Source organism: Manis pentadactyla, chromosome 1, assembly GCF_030020395.1.
Source record: "Manis pentadactyla isolate mManPen7 chromosome 1, mManPen7.hap1, whole genome shotgun sequence".
NCBI classification, from domain to species: domain Eukaryota; kingdom Metazoa; phylum Chordata; class Mammalia; order Pholidota; family Manidae; genus Manis; species Manis pentadactyla.
Genome location: NC_080019.1, coordinates 111,039,864 through 111,062,244, shown reverse-complemented (window position 1 = coordinate 111,062,244; position 22,381 = coordinate 111,039,864).

Here is a 22,381-nt window from a genome sequence, read left to right as displayed (position 1 = left end):
CCATATGAAGCAAAAATGAACCAAAGAAAGGATAAATGTGCCCATGTAACTAATATCTTTCTAAAATAAGTAATAAGTAGTATCTGGGAATTTAAACAGATGTGAAATGCCTATGGGATAAATACATTTAAAAATAAAATCAATTTTTGTAGAAAGATAAGAGTTACAGTGATACAAGGTATGCAGTCTTCTAGGGATTGTCAAATACTTTTGACTTGATTCAACTTTGTGCCATTTGAGCTAAAATTTAATCCAGTATTTATTGTGCCTCTATTGGAAGAAATTCCTATGCTAGATGTTCTGGGTGATTCAAAGATTATATATAACTTGAAACAGATAGCAATAGAAACAGTAACATAAGTATAAAAATGTTTTAGTGGAAAAAGCTAAAAAGTGAGACTAATTCTAAGTGGTAAAAGTTGGGTATGATACACAGAGTTGGAATTTGAGTTGGACTGTGAGAAACGAGCCAGTAGAGTAACAGATACAGCAGTGGGGAAGAGATTTCCAAGCCTCAGAACCATTTGAGCCTAAGGAAGACACAGAAGGAAAGCACAAAGCTGTTTGGAGCAGGGCTCCAAATCTAGATAATTGCTTGGAGAGGGAAATTTTAGCACCCAGGAGACCAGTTTTAAGGTCATTTTAAGTAATCCAGAGGAGCACCGGTGACAGTCTGAGCTCAGACAGTGGTGAGGGAGGAGAAAAAGGTAGCACATATGATAGACAGTATAGAGATGTATTTCATATTTTAAGGGCTTAAATATGACAAACTTTGTTCGTCAAAGTTTGAATCACCCAGAAAAGTATAGCAAAACAAATAATCTAAATGTAAATTTCACTGATTTTTGTGTGTATTCTTGCCCTTATTCTGGAACTTCTATGTATTATATTTAAAGATAATTTTTAGATTTAATTTCTTATTAAATCCAAAAAATATACAAATATCAGTTATTTTAAAACACTTTATCAAATAGTTCTTCAAGGCTTATAATGGTAATTAGCAGTCTTATGCCCTATTCTTTCCAATCCTAGAAGCAACTGCTTTTGACTGTTTTAGCTGTTTCTTTTGGCATTTTCTTTTGTATTTATAATAACAGATTTTTTACTATGATGATACAACTTTTCAGATCCATTGACTTCCTTTTATGAAAGGTGAGAATTTACTGTCTTCCCCAGCACCACCTCACTCTTAATTACACGTATACCCACATCCACCTTGTTTTCTCCTGTATTGTTAATGACAATTTTTTGTTAAATATTTAGTGTCTATATTATTTTGATGATGATATAAGTATTATTTCTAATCCAGCTCTTAAGTGTATTATGACAATATTTCCTTTCTTGTGAAACTTTTTTCAGTGGAGACCTTTTTTTATTTGCTTAGTTTTTAAAGTCCTTGTCATTAGTGACTTGACAAATTGCTTATTGATTCATTCAAATAATACAACCAATCCCTCAGTTTCATTGTTTTCTTGGTAACATACTTGGGTGGCAGATCTGGAGCCATCTGACCTCATGCTCCAATCTGGGTGAGTTACTTTCTGAGCCTGCTGCTCAACTTACTCCCTTCCTAGGCCTTTCTTCCATTTACACTCATCTTAAGGATTACCTTCACTTTTTCCTGAATTGGATCCCCTTTTTTCTGGGTACCATGTTTTCCTATTTGTAGGTTTATTCCGTTGCTTTGGTGGAACACATTCTAATACGGCTCTCTGAGAAGTAATTCATCAAAGCCACTTTTTGAGACTTTAGACACAATGTCTGAAAATGTCTTTTTTTACCTTTACTCTTGATTAATATTTTTCAGGCCTAGAAGTTTAGGTAGGGAATATTTCTCCTTCTGAATCTTGAAGGTATTTCTTGACTTTTCTCTTTTTTGGTTCATTTTAAAATAAAGGCAAATGGAAGTATGTATGTATGTACAAATATACGTATAGATTCCAAGTAATTCTGTTTTTAGTCTCACTTATGCCTCTACCTTTGGTACTCTCCCCAGGTTCAGAGTCTTTCTGGAATCATGTGGTGTAGACTGACTAATGTTTTGGCTCCCTCAGCTCCATTTTTTTTGTCCTGTCAGGTTAGTTATTTTTTAAATTCAAAATTTTATTTTTATCATTGCTTGTCAGCTGTCTTCTTCTTTCCCATATTCTTTGTCCTTTTGATTTTATGACTTTAAAAATTACTTTACTGGCACTGCGGTGAGATTTCTTTGAGGGAATAGACATAAACTCTTGTGTTCAATATGCTACTAGTCAGTCTCTTAAAATTTTTCTTCCACTTAATATTCTATGAAAATATATTATTACATATTCTTATGTAAGCATTAGTTAAATAAATAAAAAAATAGAATATTTGCATAAAGTGCATGAAATGAATGTGCCATCTTTCTTAAACTTTTTTTTGTTATATATTTCAGTTTTTTTAATCAACAGTGAACATGTTTCTATAAGAAATTTTTTCAACATGCAAAAAATGATGTCAACTAAGAGGAAATTTACTAATGGGAAACTGCAGGAACCTATATTTGGCCCTGTCCTATTAACTTTTTTTAGTGAGTTTGATGAAATTATCTTTCAGAGGCCTCTTCTACCTGTGGGATAAGGTATAGGACAAATTAAATTTATTTTTTATGATTCCAGAAGGCATAATTTGGATAAAAGTCTTAAGGAGGCAGATCTTAGTTCAATAAAAGAAAAAAATTCCTACTATTTAAAGCCATTCAAAAAAGAAATGGAGCTGCTTAGAATGAAAGTAGGTGATGAGCTCTAGGAAGGTGGGAACCATCTAGTTCCCTAAAGTCCAATTAGCCCTAGCACAGTGCTGTCAGAGTGGGCACTTAATAAAGATTTATTTAACATTGGAAGCATTTATTCTAACTTACTGTCAGAGTTTTTATAGTTGTGGAAGAAGATATAGAGGAAGAGTAGTAGTAGAAGAGATTGCCTGTTCTTAATGAAATGTTTACCTCTAAAATTCCTTCTATCTCTGAAATCTTCTGCATCTGAATGGAGATCTTAAAAGCCAATAGCCAATAACTTGGGGGAAGAATAAGTCCAATATCTAAGTCTTCTTCCTGACATCTGTATAGAACTGCTGCCATTAGTGATACCAAGTTAGATAGATAAATCACTTAGATATGTTGTTTGTTACAATAGTTAGGAGATTAACGACTTAATTTGCTTTAGCAGTGCTTCACATGGCTCTGTCTTTTCTGCCCTATAATCACAGGCCATTTTTCTCTACTTAAATTTTCTCTACTTAAGTAAGTTGATTACAAGAAGAGTTGTTTTTCCCTCTTGTTCTTCTTAATTTAGGAGAATCACTTCATTTTGATCATCCGTCTGCCAAAATAATGAAAAGTCAAATTTCCTAATCAAATGTCAAACTAATCATATATTTTTGTTTAATAATTTTTATCATTATTTAAGTTAAAAACTTCCTTGCATGTATATATGTATTTTCCTTAATATACAGACTTTGCCTCAATAGCCATTATTTTGTCTTAGTTATATGCTTAGAGTGACCTAGGAATTACACGGAATTTATGGACAGCAAAGCTTCACTTCTTTATAAACCATCTGCTATTACTCTGAGCGTAAAGTTCAAATTTATAATACTTTGTAAAGTCCCTAAAAGAAACATGGCCTTTCATACTCACTCTTGTATTGCTGAATAGTCTATCTGGTTTCACTAACTGAAAACCAGCCATTTAAAAATTGAACTTGGAATTAGCAACTCTTGAAAACATTTCCCTGAGCCCTTTTCAAATAGTGTTCATTTAAATCTAAGTGCTTATAGCACTTTGTCCTGACGTCTCTTATATCATCTGTCCCTTTGACCTTGTATTTTTAGTGGCAAAAAAGAGCTACATTTTTCCAGGACAGGATCCATGATTAAGTCCTCTGAATTTTCTGTAAACCCCTATATTTAATATTTATATTTGTGAAATAGATAAATTAAGTATGCCTTTGAATCTGTATTTTTGTGGTGATCAAACACATTTATATAAATGTAACAGAAAGAAAATAATATTTTCTTAACCAACATCAGAATACCTGTTGTGAAGGGAACTGCCTTGTTTAGAAAAATACCTTCATAAACTGCTTTGTCAGGTGAAGGCGATGCCCCCAAGGAAAGCATGAATAAGAAATGAATAGGGATTTCTGGGCATAGATGAGCAAAAAAAAAAAAGGAATGGGAGAAGGCAGATAAATGTGTCTGCTTTCCAGGGAGAGGCTGCCAAACCACATGGCAGGAGGCTGCAGCTCTGAAGATATGGGAAAATTCCAGCCCTGGTGTGCTTAATAATGTGCAAGAATACATTTGACTAATATTCCAGTTGAAATATTTTTTGTTACTGTGTTATCTCCTTGAGTATAATACTCCAGGGCACATGGCTCACTGAATATGCTGAACTCACCACTGTGAACCCCAACCTCATTCAAGGCTGCCACAGGAACACATACCTTGAGTGAGAAGCTTGGAGAAGGAATAATCAAGGAAATTGGGCTGAGTCCCACATTTGGTTTGGTATAGAGTAGAAAGATGTGAATAGCTATAGAAACCAAGGCATAAGAATGAGAGATTTGGAGCTGTCAGTGAGAATTAGCACAAGTCATTGGACTTCACATAGCACTTAGAGTAAGAGATAGTCTTTCAGATTTTATTACAACTCAAAGGCAAGTGTGAACTGAGATGATACCTGGGTTCCATAGGCATGGCTGAAATTATCAAAGACCTAAATTTTCTTTACTTCCCCATTAATAGGAAATCCAATTTTCTGTTCCCCATTAAAAGGGAATCCAATTTTCTGATAACTGGCTAGAAATTCAATAAGGGCTAGAAAGTTATCAAATCACTTAACCTATGATACCACTAATATTTAAGTGAGATGCCTTACTATAAAGTTCACTCTGTTATTGGTGCACATGGTTTGTGTGGAGTCACAGGGAAGACAGTGTAGCTCAGAGAAGACAAATAGGGACTCTGTGGCATCTTACTACATGATGGACAGTGACTGCAATGGAGTATGGGAGGGTACTCGATAATAAGGGTGAATGTAATAACCACATTGTTTTTCTTGTGAAACCTTTGTAAGAGTGTATATCAATGATACCTTAATAAAAAAATTCACTCTGTTAGAAAAAATAAGTGTACTATGTATCAAGCACTGTCTAAGGACTTTACATGTATAATATATACACCTTATAGATATTACTCTTCATAACAAGCTTACAAGTATAAAGGTTATCTTATTTGACAGAGGGAAAACTGAGGCATGGAAACCTAAGCCTGTTTTTGCCTAAGCCCCCAGAGCCATTAAAAGTAGCAGGGCTGGGATTTGAACCTAGGTAGTCTAGTTCCAGAGACTATTTTCTTAACAACTGTGCATATTCTTCTCTTTTATACATTTTGTCATAGTCAAAAGTCAGAGTCACAAAAGAAAGTGAAAGCATCTTAAGATTTTAGTAAAAACAAAGGTAAGTAGGCAAGTGAGAAACAGCCCTACCTAGCTATTCAGCACTATTCTTATTTGTTTGTGGTAGGAACCGTTGTGAGGTATTTAATGCTTTGTTTCCTCATTTCTTCAACTTTAACATGAGAACCATGCCTACTCTGATGCCTTTCATGATAAAAGTTTTAAGAACAAATTAATACATAGTTGGAACATTTTAGGAATGTAGAGAAAGGTCCATTAGATATTACAGGGTCATGTACGAATATTACAGATAATTTGAATCTTCAGCTAATGGTCCAGTGGGACTGGATTATGCCTAATAACTCTGTGAGTTGAAAGATGGTAGTTACCAGTGATTCAAATTTGAAGGACATTTCCTATACCCTGAATATTTTCTTAGTGATATAATGAGCTGTAAGGAAAAACAGATGCTGGATTGGGTAACCCCATGGCCTTAGCTAGACTTAAATTTTTTTTGTATTTCTAATTTTCAGGTTTTTCTTTAACATGTCACCTGTTCACACTGAATTCATCATGTAAAAAGGGTTTGGGATGTTCCTCTTCAATATTGATCCCCAGTGTGGCCAAAAGCAAGAGGCAGAGAGGAACTCAGTAGCAAATTAAAGCCTTGGGACAGAGCCTATAGGAAATTAAATGGTGGCCATCCATTCATCACCCACAGCATCTGGCAATTTCAGTGCAATTACCCTAGACTTAAGACACTAAATATAAAGTGTTACACAAACAGACTTAAGATGGATGCCTATACAGCATTTTGCCAGATTTAACACAACAGCCACTACGAAGAGACAGAGTCTCAGTGTATGTTCAATTCCTGAAAAATTGAGCAGAATCAACACAATGTAATATAACATAATTTTCCATTTATAGTTCAAAATATAATGATTGCTTCCCACGAGGGCAGAGATCTTTTTGAAAAGGAAAGGTTATTGCGATAAAAGCAGGGAAAGACAAGCTAAAAAAGGAAAAACAGGATCATCTAAAAAGAAATATTAAATTTATGTAAAAGAATACACTTGGATTATATTGTATTATTTATTCTAAAACCTATAATGGGGACCTAGCAGAGGGGAATAGATGATGAGGAAGAAAGGAAAAATATAATGGAAAACCACAATCCTGATCCTACTTGAGAAGTGTTCATCAAGCCTGAGGTAGATCTGGGTGATGGGAATTGACACTCAGACCCAAAGATGTCATCCAATTTTACATAACAAGGCTGTTAAGTTTTTTTTCTGTCTTTCTTTTTTTTTTTATTGAAGTATCTTTGATATACGATCTTATGTTGTTTTCAAATAGACAACACAGTGGTTCAACATTCACCCATAATATCAAGCCCTCTCCCCCTCCAGTGCAGTCTCTGTCTATCAACGTAGTAAGACGTTACAGAATCATTAACTGTTCTCCGTGTTGTACTACTGTCCCTGTGACCAGCATATACTGTGATGGAGAATTATAGTGTCCCTTAATCCCCTTCTCTCTGCACCACCCTCCCCAACCCCTCCCCTTTGGTAACCTCTTGTCCCTTCTTGGTGTCTATGAGTCTACTGCTATTTTGTTCCTTCTGTTTTGCTTTGTTGTATAAAACCCAAATGCGTGAAATCATTTGATATTTGTCTTTCTCCACCTGGCTTATTTCACTGAGCATAATACCCTCTGGATCCATCCATGTTGCAAAAAGGGAGGATTTCTTTTCTTTTTATGCTGAATAATATTCCATTGTGTATGTGTACCACACCTTTATCCATTCATCTATTGATGGACACTTAGGTGGCTATTATACACTGTGCAGTGATAAGCATTTGACAAAATTAAATCAGGGATTTTTTCTTCTTTTGGCTATTGGGGTCTTTTGTGGTTCCATATGAATTTTATAACTATTTGTTCTAGTTCATTGAAGAATGCTGTTGGTATTTTGATAGGGACAGCATTGAGTCAGTAGATTGCTTTAGGCAGGGTGACCATTTTGACAATATTAATTCTTCTATCCATGAACACAGGATGTATTTCCATTTATTGGTGTCTTCTTTAATTTCTCTCATGAGTGTCTTACAATTGTAAATGGAATTGTTTTCCTGATTTCTCTTTCTGCTAGTTCATCATTAGTATATAGGAACACAACAGATTTTTTTGTGTTAATTTTGTATCTTGCAAATTTGCTGAATTCATTTATTAGTTTTGATAGTTCTGGGGTGAATTCTTTGGGGTTTTTTATGTACAATATCATGTTATCTGCAAACAGTGACAGTTCAACTTCTTCTTTACCAATCTGGATGCCTTTTATTTCTTTATGTTGTCTGATTGCTGTGGCTAAGATCTGCAGTACTGTGTTAAATAAAAGTGGGGACATGGGCATCCTTGTCTTGTTCCTGATCTTGGAGGAAAAGTTTGCAGCTTTTTGCTGTTAAGTATGATGTTGGCTGTGGGTTTGTCGTATATGGCCTTTATTATGTTGAGGTACTTGCCTGCTATACCCATTTTGTTGAGAGTTTTTATCATGAATGGATGTTGAATTTTGTCAAATGCCTTTTCAGCATCTATTGAGATGACTATGTGATTTTTGTCCTTTTTGTTGAAGTGGTGTGTGATGTTCATGGATTTTGAGTATTGTACAATCCTTGCATTCCTGGAATAAATCCCACTTGATCATGATGGATGGTCTTTTTTTGTGGTGTCTTTGTCTGGTTTTGATATTAGAATGATGCTGGCCTCAGACTGAATTTGGAAGTATTCCCTCCTCTTCTAATTTTTGGAAAACTTTAAGGAGGATGGGTATTAGGTCTTCTCTAAATATTTGATAAAATTCAGCGGTGAAGCCATCTGGCCTAGGAGTTTTGTTCTTAGGTAGTTTTTAAATTACCAGTTCAATTTTGTTGCTGGTAATTGGTCTGTTCAGGTTTTCTGTTTCTTCCTGGGTCAGACTTGGAATGTTATATTTTTCTAGAAAGTTTTCCATTTCTTTTAGGTTATCCAGTTTGTTAGCATATAATTTTTCATAGTATTCTCTCATAATTCTTTGTATTTCTATGGTGGGTGTAGTGATTTTTCCTTTCTCATTTCTGATTTTTTTAATCAGAATGTGTACATTCTCCTTTTTCTTGATAAATCTGGCTAGGGTTATATCTATTTTCTTTATTTTTTTGAAGAAGCAGTTCCTAGTTTCACTGATTCTTTCTACTGTTTTATTCTTCTCAATTTTATTTATTTCTGCTCTGATCTTTATTTTGTCCCTCCTTCTACTTACTTTGGGCCTCATTTGTTCTTTTTCTAGTTTCACCCTCCGGCTGGCCAGGCATGATGGTGCAGACAGCAGGTTTGTGAACCAGTGCCAGTCAAGAGGAAGGAGTGGCAGGCTGCATATTGCAGTGGGGACCTTGGTGCAGCATTGTCAGCCAGGGGGATGGAGTGCCTGAAGCTCCCAAAAGTTCCTAACCTGCTGGTCTGAGTGTGCTCAGACTATTTTGTCCACCTGTCCTTTCTCCTGAGCAGCAAGCTCTGTAATCCTTGCCCCTTTGCTAGCCCTGTTGCTATTGGGAAATCTTTCAAAGTGCCAGCTTTTATTTTTGTCCCAAAGCAGTTAGTTTTGTGTCCCTGTTCTCCACAAGAATCTGGAACCTCAGTCTCTCCGAGTACTCTACCTGTCTTTGTTTTCCAACCCCACTAACCTCCAGAGCACTATGTAATGTGGGTTCATGCTCCTGGAGCATATCTCCAGGACTGGGTGTTTAGCAGTCCTGCGCTTCTACTCCCTCCCAACTCCGTTTCTCTTCCTCCCACATTTGATCTGAGGTACAGAGAAGGCTTGGATCCCACTGGATCATGGCTTTCATACTTTACCCTTTTCTCTGAGGTCTTCTCTTCTCCCTAGTGTAAGCACTCTGTTGCAGTCTTCTTTCTGGATGCTCTTTTAGGATTAGTTGTATTTGCTGTATTTTCCTATAATTTGTGGTTTTGGGATGAGGTTTCTACCTCACTTCTTATGCCACCATCTTTTTCCCTATCAGTTCTTCCTCCACATTTTATGTGTTAGGTGCCATATTGTGCACTTTTTGTGTATCTCTTGACTGATTTTTTGTGAGTAGTTGATCTAATTTCATACTTGCCTGGTAATTAATTGATCTACTACCTTTTCTGTGGGTGTATTTTACTGGTGAAAGCTCTTTAGCCTAAGGAACATTTCCATCTATAGCAGTCCCCTTAACATATCCTGTGAGGCTGTCTTAGTGGTGGCAAATTCCTTCAACTTTTGTTTTTCTGGAAATTATTTAATCCCTGCTTCAATTTTAGATGATAACCTTGCCGGTTAGAGGATTCTTGCTTGGAGGTTCTTCTGTTTCATTACATTAAATATATCCTGCCACTCCATTCTGGCCTGTAAACTTTCTGGTGAGAAGTCTACAGATAGACTGATGGGGATTCTTTTATAAGTAATCTTTTTTCTCTCTCTGGCTGCTTTGAACACTCTCTCCTTATCCTTGATCTTTGCGTTTTTAATTATTATGTATTGGTGTTGTCTTCCTGGGGTTCCTTTTGTTAGGGGATCTCTGTGCTTGCATGACCTGAGTGTCTGTTCCTTCCCCATTTGGATAAGTTTTTGCTATTATTTTCTCAGAGAGACTTTCCTTCCCTTTGTCTCCCTCTTCTCCTTCTGTTACTCCTATTATGTGAATACTGCCCCTTTTGGATTGGTCCCAGAGCCCTCTTATTATTCTTTCATTCCTAGATATCTATTTGTCTCTGTTTTTCGGCTTCATTGTTTTCTTGCTCACTAATTTCCAAATCATTTACAACTTCTTCAGTCTGTGAAAATCTGCTATTAAATCCTTCCATTGTATGTTTCATTTCAGATACTGTGTTCTTCAGCTCTGACTGGCTCTTTTGCAGATCACTTATCTTTTTGTTGAGGTCCTCCCTGAGATCTTGAATATTTTTCTGTGGATCCATGAGCTGTTATTACTTTTACTTTGAAGACTTTATTAAGAAGATTGGTGATTTCAGTTTCATTCAGTCCTCTTTCTTGTGTTTTGTGTTGTTTTATTTGGAACAAATTCCTTTGCCTCCTCATTTTTTCAGTGTTTCCCTTTTCTGTGAAGTCTTCTTTTCTTCCCCAGACATAGGTAGTCAGTTCTGCAGTCCTCAGATAGTTTTCAGGTTTAGTTGTATTTTCTGTATTTTTTTATGTGTTTTTGGGAGGAGGTTCCCACCTTGCCTTCTTATTCTGCCATCTTTTCCCCAGAATCCCCAAGGCTGGGAAGGTTTAAAGAATCTTCTAGCTATTTTTTATTAAATTTTTTTAGGAACCAGTGGAATGCTTTTGGCAAAGTGGACACTAAGACATTTCTTCTCCAGCTTCTTTTGTGTTATTTCTGTGTAAAGGTCCTGGTGCTAGATACCAGGAGGCTGTAAAAACAAGACTGACTCTGCCCTCAGGGAACTTACAGTTTTATACTATACTTAATATTAAAGTATATACTTTAATAACCTATACTTAATATTAAAAAGTTAGAAAATGGCAAACCTAAAAGTGTAGCTCAGATTGAGTGCCATGGGGGCTTAGAGTTGGGAAAGTCTACTTGCATCAGTAAAGATGTGACATAAATTTATGGGGAATTCAGGAGGGTATCCCAAGATGACCAAATAATTGTGTTTGGCTTGAGCCTAGGTTATGATATAACATTATGTCTGGTGGTTGAAGTTCAGGGTTACAAAAATGTCTCTTCCATGTGTTTTTTGTAATGGATCAGAATGTGATCTATTAGCAGAGGAGCCTAATTTCACCCTTTCATAGACTTTAGACAACAGCACACTATTCCTTACCTTTCTGTTTGGCCAAGGGAAACTTAGCCTTATCATTCAATGGTATTGTTTCAGAACTCAGATGAAAGAATTATTTCCCATGTTGAATTTCATTCCATATTTTTACATGCACAAGTTTTACTTATGTATTTGCTTTTACTTATTTAGTTCTAAAAGGTAAAGATTTGCTTTCAAAAACCATTGGAGGACATATACTATAAGAAATTCAGTTTATTTTTAATGTTTGTATTAATTTTTTGAATAGAAGATTGATTAGAGGAAAATCTATTAATATTTAATGCCTTTTATGACACTGCATAGTCATATATAATCACAGTAAAGAATCAGAGGACACCTTATATTACATAACATGAAATATTTTAAAGTTAATTTTGTGTTTTGCTTTAGGCTTTTACCTTTTAGATTGTGTTGACATAATAATTCAGTGTTCAAGAGATCCTCAAATCATTTGCATATGTATACAAAATATAAGGTAAACATTCTCTAGCCCTTTATCATACTAGAGGAAAGTTAATCAACCCTAGTGCTCTTATTTTAGTGATTTAGTGACTTAATGTCCCTAGTAACCTTGATCAAATCTTAGTTGGCAATTATTACAGAATGCACAGACTTTTCCCCTCTTAAAGGGGAAAATAATAGTGAATACCTCCTCAACATCTTTCCTATTCATTGTCTTCTTCCTCTAACAAGTGCTAAATCTACTTGAGACCATCCTTATCTCTTCTCTAGATTATATAACAAGAACCTCCTAAGTGGTTTCACTGACTTCTGTTTCTCTCCCATGTCATCCTTCCCAACTCCTAGAAACTAATCTTGCTAAAACAAAGCATGGGTCATGTCATCTTGCACAAATTCCTTTAATAATTCCCTGTTAAAACCTGATCTAAGCTCAGATACCTTGCCTTGATATTGCAAGGCCATCACAAGTCAGAGTCTTCGTATATCTTTAGTCAAGTTAACTTCTCTGTCAACATTCCCACCTCCATACTTGAGCACATGCTATCTGGAAAGTCTTCCCTATTATTTGTAGTTGCATGAATGCTCATCATTCTATGGTCTGACCACAGTAATTCTTTCATCCTAACTCTACCATGCCCCAGCCCATCCCAGTCTAGCCACGAGGAAGTGAGTTCTCCTTCCTCTGAATTCCCAAAGTATTTCTTTGAGCTACTGTTATAGCAGTTATCACACTTTGCCTTGCATTATAATGATTTGTGCCCTTACTAAAGTCCCTCCTATATTGTAAAATCCTTGAAGACCAAGATCATATCTCATCAGTCTTATGTTTCCCACAGTACCTGTCCCCTGTGGCCTGCACAATATTGTTAAATAATAATTCTGTTGTTTGAAGATACACTTAATTCAATACTGACTTGCCCCAAAGTTATGATTATTATACATCTTATTGGGAAGAATTGGAGGCTTCTGATAATTTCTTTGGGTTACTTGTTCTGAAATTCCTGATTCATTTTTTGGCCATATTTCAATGTAAAATATATTAATTAGAGTTGATTAAACTGGACACAATATGAGAAGAGTGGCAGAAAAGGAAATGCTGCAGATTGTACCTGTGAATTTGTTGAGCTCAGGATAAGGAAGAGCATCTGTTTCCAAAATATCTACTAGTTGGGACCTAAGAAGTCAAACATACCTAACCATCTTGCATATGACATTCTTTCAGCAGGAGGTGCCAAGAAGAAAAGGAGCAATCTACCATCTGCTAAGCCATCTGTTTCATAAGACCTATTCCTTGTTTAATGCCATAAGGTTTTTCATTTCTTAAAAAAAATGGTTAGCATCGTCAGAGACCCCAAATAAGAGCATATGATTACATTATCTAATAGTCATCCCAGTTAGCAGCTGTCTCTATTTTTCACAAACTTGTTTCCCTGTTGAATTATGTCCTTTATGTGTGTAGCTTAGAAAGAGCATAATCTGTGAATCAGAAACCTTAAGTCTGAATCCTAACTCTGCTTCCTACTAATTTATCTAGGGTAACTGCCTACACCTGACCTTAAACTTCTTCCATATAAAATGTAAATAATATTTGCTTCACAAGATGTGAGCTAAAATATGAGCCCCATGAAGACAAGAGTCTTCAATTTATTTTGTTCTTCGATGCATCCCAAGCAAGCAGAGCATTGTTTGGCATGTAGAAGATGCTCATTAAATACTTCTTGAATGTTGTAATATTGAAATAAAATTAATACCTATAAAAATGTTTTGAAGACCATTATCCATATAATAGAATTTTAGGATTAGAAGCATAAGGATCACCTAATTAAGTCTCTTTAGTTTATTGATGAATAAATTAAGCATCAGAAAGACTGATCTGCACAAGATCTTACAATCACAGAGCTGCAGAGCTGGCACAGGAATTCCAGCTTCCTAAATTCTAGTTCAGTTCTCTTCCATGGAACCACACTTTCTTCTTCTATTTTAAATCATATTATCAATCTATTACCTTACTATTCTGAAATCCTTACAGATTTCAGTCTTTCATACACCATATTCTCTATTTTTGCACTACTTACATACATTATTATTTACTTAACTATTCTTCTTTAGGTTAAATCATTAACCTTAGGTACTTTATCTGTGTCTTGCCTTAAACAGTAATGTCCATGAAATGATTTGTTGCATGAGTAGTGTTTTTTCAGTATGTATTAAGATAGGAAATATACACTTAACTACCACCTAAAATTGTTTTGCCTATACCCAGTACTACATATTTCACATTCAAGGGAAATACTGCATGGAAGTATCTGTGATGTATTAATATATATAACTATGTATGAATATTTTTCATGGAATAAAATAGCAGAAAAACTTCCAGTACAGTCAACTCACAAGTTTTTATATTACAGGAGTATAGATAACTAAAAATATGAAATAGAAATTCAGCTCTTGTTCTGTGTCAGTGGAGATGGAGAGTAAGATCATCATACTGTTGTAGTGGTAAAAGTTTCATAGTTGCAAAGTTTTAAGTGCAGAAAGGAAATGTATTTCTTTATAATCATTCTTAGTTCTTGACCCTCCATTCCTGCTATTTATGGAGAATTTTATCTAGTCATTGAGAAGTTAACATAGATACTTGTGAATATAATCTTACCTTTTTTTGGATAAAAACATCATCAATTAAGAGTCTTGTCTTTCCCCTTCCTCTTTCCTTCATCCATGGGGGAATTGAGCATTGTTTGGCACATAGAAGATGCTCATTAAGCCCAGGATAAAGTGGGTAGTACAGGTGGGGCTCTCATATCTGAGCCCTGTTTCTCTCTTCTCTCTCTCTTTGCAGCTTCTTTTCTTCATAATCTAAAGGGATTTTTAAAAGTATTGTTTTCACAGAGGTAGGAACACTAGTCTTCCATATTATCATTTCATTATTTCACATTCTGTGGTTTATGGTGTCTGTGTGCCAGTACCACCAAGCTTTTAGTCTTTTGGGGCTGAAAAACCACTTTCCTTTCTCCTAAGCATCCACCTATTGCAGCTGAAAACCTTTCCTTTCAAATCTATTAGCTCTTGTGGGCTTTTGTAGAGGTAACAACCTGAACCCTAAGAATTCATAATCCTAACTCATTCTTGTAGTACTGTTTGACTCTGAATGAATGGGGATATGCTTACAGACAGGGAAATGGCAGAGAGGGAGGCACATCAATTGACACTTGAAAGTCTTGCTCCAACACATTATGTGTAAAAATCCTTCATTTGTGTATGTGCCTTAAACTGTTATTTTCTTATTTTTGCTTTCCAGGCAAAAATAATTCTAACTCCCATTTTTATTTTTCAGGTCTCATTTTTAAAATCCTGTAAAAAATTTGCTGGCTTTCTGTAGGATCCTCATATTGTGTGCATACCACATGCATAAAGTAGAATAAACCCCTTTACTTGTGTAGCATTTTTTTGTTTTGGTTAGAAAACCTATTTTTTGCAAATACCTTTAATTTTCTCCATAATTCTATTAGGGGGATATTATTATTCACAAGACAAGGAAATTGAGGCCAGAGAAGTCTACTATAAAGTAATAAGAAAATGTTAAAAAATCATAACTGAATATATCTATTTGTATATACATAGAACATAAACATCTGTGGGAACATGGAAACAACATCTTACAGTTTTTGGATTTTATAATAATATTTGATTTATTAAAGTTATAAACTATAAAACCTGGTTTTCATTAAGTCTTTAAATTAAACTTACCTACCTCACTATTATATTTCAAAATCAAGTATTTTTTTTATGAAAGCGATGTTCTTTTCCTTACTTTGGGATTAAAATTCAGTTATTTCAGTTTGAACAGATTAAATCCCTGTAAACATTTTGTTCTATTAGTAAATAGTTAAATTGCCTTAAACATTAAAACTTCATTTATAAATTTAACATATTTGATACTTTAGTCTTTTAAATATCTAAGAGGACAGATTTATAACCCAAATAAACAAAGCTTCCTGGGAACTTTAGCAACTTTTATAAACTTAATAAATTAAATTTAGAGGGAAGCATTATTTTAAATATTCCGATATTGTTTACAAACTTGCAAAATTCTGCTATCAAGGCCTTAAAATCACAACTTAATATGTCAGATTTTTCTTAGATATTATGTACATTTTAAATAACAAACACAGAGATTATCATAAGGTAAATGAAAAACTATGAAAACTAAAAGTTCATCTGATGCTCTGACTTCTGCACTTAATTCTGCAGGTTCCCAAAGCTGTAAAGTCATTTAGCCAATTTAAAAGTTACACATTTTACTAAGTTGAAAAACTTGATATTTTAAAATGCTTGCCTAGAGGTTGAACATTCTAGGCTAGACCCGAGGACTGTAAATCCAGTGTGAGTCTCCCTAAATCATAAATGGGCACTCGAAATACTCTTATAGTCACTGTACACAGGGTCCTAGAAGTTTACATGCTCATCTGGGGTTTAGTCTTGGAACCTCTACTCAGTTCTTTAGGAGTCTTTCATGTTTTATCTTCTTCATCACTTGATTGGGTGTGACTTGTGTTTTTACACCCTTTTGCATTATTTTTGCATTATTTTTCAATCCTAAGTCTTTTCTTCCAAGGTATTATTTTTTTTAGCTTTACAGTAGTTTCAGTTTATTTTGGTTGTCCCTCAGCCACAACTCTGTAGTCATTTTAATAACAATTATTTTCATTGTGCTGTTCTATTTTTTTTAATTCTTCACCAGATCTGTCAAGTCTATTAATAAGTTTTTCAATGTTCAAACAATTCCAAACCCTCTGTCAGTGCCTTTTTCTTTTCAGCACTGCAGAACTCTCTCTTGAAGGTCTCTGTCCTGTGCAGCGACCTGAACAGCTGTTTTTTGGCCTGGTGTAAGCTGTCATCCTGAGGTTTCCTTTATTGCTCTCCTTTATTGGTTTCCATTTGTTCCTCTTCCTTTATGTGAATCCTCTCATTTTACTGAAACATGTATCTTAATAGTTTCCTGTTGCCTTCATACTTGGATTCTATGATATTGGCTTGTTTCTTGTTATCCAACCCTGCAAACACTGAGATATCAACTTCTAGTTATTTTGTCAGTTACTGTTCCTTTGTTGGCTTTCCCTCTTCCAAAAGTTTGTTGGCAATCCTTGTCTTCTTTGGTCTCCTCTAATGTCATGTTAATGCAATTTATATTACATTTGATTGGAAGTTTCTATATTTCATTTTAAATTTCCTCCTTCTCAAATACCAACCCTCCAGAAAGTACTCAGAAGAGGAACTGCCACATATTAACCCTCAAAATTTGTTAAGTGAAAGTAGCATAGATGAAGTTGTTGATATCCCTACATGTTAAGACAGAAAAGACTTCACTAGTTTCTGGAAAAATGTATCACATTGTTTAGAAATAAGTTTAAAAGGGATTTTTCTTTTTAATTCTTATCAAGAGGCTATTGTCTGCAAGGTTTTTTTTTAAAAATAAAAGTATTAAGGGAACATTAAAAATCTGAGATGCTTATCAATAAAAATGAAATTTAAATAGTTTTAATAGATGGTTACTGCTAAGTAACTGAAGACTGACATAGGTTCATTATGAAGCCATAAATCATTCTTAATAAGATTCTTAATTAGGTCAAAAAGTATCACAGTGACACACAGTAGAATGACTATTCCTGAAGTTACAGTGTTTTTTAACACTGAGTGATCATATAATTTATTTTCCAAAGTGACTATTCCCAAGTGAAAGGGAGGGAGGCACTATCAATTATGCAACAATAGATGTAAACCAGCCTTGTCCTAGGCAACTTGTGACACAGATTTCCTTACTGATACTGTAGATTAGATGGAGAAAGACAGACCTATAACTTAGAGAGGAGAAAGTTGGGGAAAGGTTCTAGGAGATATTCAGGATATTGATGGATCTGTAATATAAGTAAAATTCAGGAATGCTCTTTTAATAGGTAAAATAGCCTATATATTGTATCCATCTGAAGGGAAATAGATTCATTGAGTAAATTAGAGTAACAGTTTTTTGAAGTTTGAGATGCCAGAACAGATTTTCAATTTACTGGAAGTAAAAGATTTCTCCCTACTTAAAGTGGTTAATGAGTTGTGTCATAATGAGAAGTATTATCATATTTTAGCTGGAGAGCCTTCTGTACAGTGCCTTCACTAAGAAATAAAACTAAACAAAAAACCCAGTCCCCCATAGAAAACCCAAAACCAAAAACCTCAATACAAAATGTAATGTGCTTCTTCCCTGTGTTATCAGAATAGTTTATTGTGCCATTCATGGGTGCTACCTTCATGTATAACCAACTAGCATCCTTTTTGAGAAAACAAAATGCTTCTCTTTGAACTTTGAAACTTAATTATGACAATATAATTAAATAGACAATTTCCTATCAACATAAATAACTTAAAAAAATATCAGGAACACTTAGAACCAACTTTATCATGATTAGACATTAGCAAAATTGTTTTTTTGCAGTTTGTATTCTGTTTTAGCCATTTAAGTGATGCTGTGTTGTGCTGCCACATTTGACTTTTTCATCTTGTTCCTGAAATATATGCACACATACACACACACACTTTTATATATACATATACACACATACATATATGACAGGAAAAGTCAAAATTTAGTAAAGAATATATTTCAGAAAAACAAATTTATTTCTTAATATTTTAAAAATAAATAATTGCCCCAAAATTGTAGATACATTCAAATTTTCTTGAATTTTGCTTTCGGTTGACTTTACTCAAAGTAGTGATTATACTAGTACAGACTTTAATAGGTCTCTTGAAAAATTTATACAGTTTATACTGAACAAATGTTAGTTTTAATTTCTTTGATCTAAAGGTTATTTGGAAGCATGAATCTTAATTTCCAAATAGTTAACATTTTTTTTGGTCATCTTTAATTATTTCATTTTTATGGAATGATAAGTATAGACTCTACTTTTAAGAATTTGTACATGATGCAATTATATAAATGGACATAAAAAATAGTATATGAGAGGTAAAAACTATACATTTATGAAATTTAGCTTATTTTTATGTTCAATTCTTGCATGTCATTATATTTATTATAAAATCTGTCCAATTCTGAAAGAAGTGTATTAATATTATTGTATATACATTATAATAACATATGAATTATCTAACAACATATAGATTTTCAAGCCATTTATTGCATCCCCTGAATGGAGTATGAGTTATATTTTTAAAAACTTTCCTTAAATTTTTTCATCCTACTTTTAAGCTCACATGCATTATGATACCTGTATTTGAATTGTACTACAGTTTTGCAAGACATTTCCTTTAGCAGGATTTAGTAATTATAGCAAATTTCATTTTCATAGATGAAGACAATCTGATCTCCTCCACGCTTCACCCTCAAATCCCCAATTTTCCTTAGGATAGATATGGATTTATTGGCAGGCAGTGTTTCTTTTGTTGTAAAAATAGTAGCAGTTTTCCATTTCAGATGGTAGATTGGTCTTAGTGGTCATATTGTAAGATTATAAACTGCAAAAGAGTATCAGCTCTGGCTACAGAATTAACATTTAAAAAGTGCTTGACTCCTTGTGTGTGTCTCTTAAGCTGCCACCCTTTCTGTCTCTTAGCTCTATGCTGCGAGTTGGCCATATGGTATAGCATCTGTTTGTGAACAGGACAGAGGATGGGGTAGGGAGGTTTGGGCTGGGGTCACACCATCCTGGTCTGAGGTCTCTGTTCTTGGGCACTCTGGGAAGGATAGCAGATGGGAAGACAAACTGAATGAAGGGAAAGGTGTCTAGCACACAACTATGAGTGTAACCTCACATAATAATTGAAGATAAATGTTAGCTCCTGCTGCCTGATTGGGTTTGGTTCATTTAAAAATTCTGTTTAATTAGGTTCACTGAAGAATTGGAAGCTTGCTAAGCTTGAAAATCTTTTGTCTCTCGAAATAAAAAATGGTTGGCTCCCTTGGTAGTTCTTTGCCACTCTTTTACTCAACTCCTCATCCCCCAATTATTAAAGACATTAGTAGGACTCTTTCCTGAGATGGTCTAGGTTAAATGAAACCTGCAGGCAGGCATTTGCATGTTTCCTTGAAAGTCAGATAAATTAGGTGAAAGCTCTGTTTAATCAGTCCCTGAAAAGAAGACAGCTTCTGGATAAGGATGTCCACTGGAGACCTCTTTGTTTCCTACTCAACCGAAGAACAGCTGGATTTTTAAAGCATGTAACTCAATAATCTTCCTTTTTTTTTCATAATTACTCTCATGGTTTCTAATCCTATTTCTTTACCTCTTCTCAGTAATGATCCTGGCAAGAAATAAATTGCATATGCAAATTGGATAATTTAAATAGACTTTAATAAGATGACAGTTTATAAAGGCATAGGGACTGGATGTAGGGAAAATACAAGGGAAAATATGGAAATCTGGAAGTAAATAACAATGATCTATTGCTAGCAGGAGTCTTTAGTTGAGAGTCACTTGCCTAGCCCATGAAAACTTCGCAGAAAGGAGTCAAAGGAGTTAAGCTCCCCAACCTCTCTCTCTCCTTTGCTGGTGCACATCCCATTGACTATACTCAAGTGAAAGCAAGAGGACAAGAGAACTCATAGATGTTATTATCCATACGGGTTCATACGTACACACCCATTCCCCTACCACAGAGCAGGTAGAGAGTGGATCTGGAAGGAGCAGAGGGAAGATCATTAGCATTTTATGTGACCTGTACTACTTTGAGTCCTTCATGGGTTCTTTTTCCTCCTCCTTCCCACTATATGCAGGTACTGTTTTTAATTACTAGCTCTTCCCACTCTAAGTGCTCTTCATCATAACTACCAGGACTGTCAGTCCTTTCTGAAACTTCAGCTCTCTCTCTATCTGGGTTGGTTTTAGATTTTCTTGAGAAACCAAAACCAAAACCAAAGCTAAAAGTGGGTTCATCTTCCTTCAGGGCTCCCAGAGCTCACTATTTATTTGACTGTTTTGCAGTGTAAGGACTGTGTTAGTCTGCATACTAATAATTAAGAGAAATTGTAGTCAACAATATTTTTCCTCTCGACATAACTGAGGAGGATCAGATATCCATTATTTGACTCAGTGCTGTATGTTTATTTGATTTGGACAGACTATACCAGAAATGGCTGGTGTGATCAGCTAGGAGTTTTGCACATTCCAGGGCATGAGGGGTTGAAATTAAAAGGAACTCCTGAGATACTATGTGTAATCTAGAGCATAGCAATGACAACCATATACCAGGTAAATGTCCTGCAACACTGTTCCAATCCAGTGGCTTAAGTGTTTGACTCCAGAGCACATGCTCTTGAAGTTTCATTATCCTGGATGTGGGAGTTGGACAGAAAGGGAGATGTCAAAGGTAATGCCAAGACTTTGACTCCATGCGATGGGGAGAAAAATGGGAAGTCACAAAGGCACCAGGTTTTGAGGGTAAGATGAAGAATTTCATTTCAGTTTGTGTTTTATCTGATAGAAGTGTCCAGTAAACAATTGGATATGGAGAGGGTTTGGGGAGTGTACAGATTTATCTATCTATCTATCTATCTATCTAATTTTACTATCATTAAGGTACAATTACATGAACAACATTAGGGTTACAAGTCCCCTTATTATCAAGTCGCCACCACATACCCCATTACAGACACTGTCCATCAGCATAGTAAGACACTATCAAATCACTACTTGTCTTCTCTGTGTTATATTGCCTTTCCTGTGTCCCCCACTGCGCTACATTATATGTGCTGATCGTAATGCCCCTTTTTCCCCCTTATCCCTCCCATCCCACCCATCCTCCCCAATTTCTTTCCCTTTGAAAAGCTAGTCCATTCTTGGGTTCCGTGAGTCTGTTACTGTTTTGTTCCTTCAGTTTTTTCTTTGTTCTTATACTCCACCAATGAGTGAAATCATTTGATACTTGTCTTTCTCTGCCTGGCTTATTTCACTGAGCATAATACCCTCTAGATCCATCCATGTTGTTGCAAATGGTAGAATTTGTTTTCTTCTTATGGCTGAATAATATTCCATTGTGTATATGTACCACATCTTCTTTATTCATTCATCTACTGATGGACATTTAGGTTGTTTCCATTTCTTGGCTATTGTATATAGTGCAGCGATAAACATAAGGGTGCATATGTCTTTTTGAAACTGGGCTCCTGCATTCTTAGGGTAAATTCCTAGGAGTGGAATTCCTAGATCAAATGGTATTTCTATTTTTAGTTTTTTGGGGACCTCCATACTACTTTCCACAATGGTTGAACTAGTTTACATTCCCACCGGCAGTGTAGGAGGGTTCCCCTCTCTCCACATCCTCATCAGCATTTGTTGTTTGTCTTTTGGATGTTGGCCATCCTAGCTTTTGTGAGGTGATATCTCATTGTGGTTTTAATTTGCCTTTCTCTGATGATTAGCGATGTGGAACATCTTTTCATGTGCCTGTTGGCCATCTGAATTTCATCTTTGGAGAAGTGTCTGTTCTCCTCTGCCCATTTTTTAATTGGCTTATTTGCTTTTTGTTTGTTGAGGTGCATGAGTTCTTTGTATAATTTGTATGTCAGCCCCTTATTGGATATGTCATTTATGAATATATTCTCCCATACTGTAGGATGTC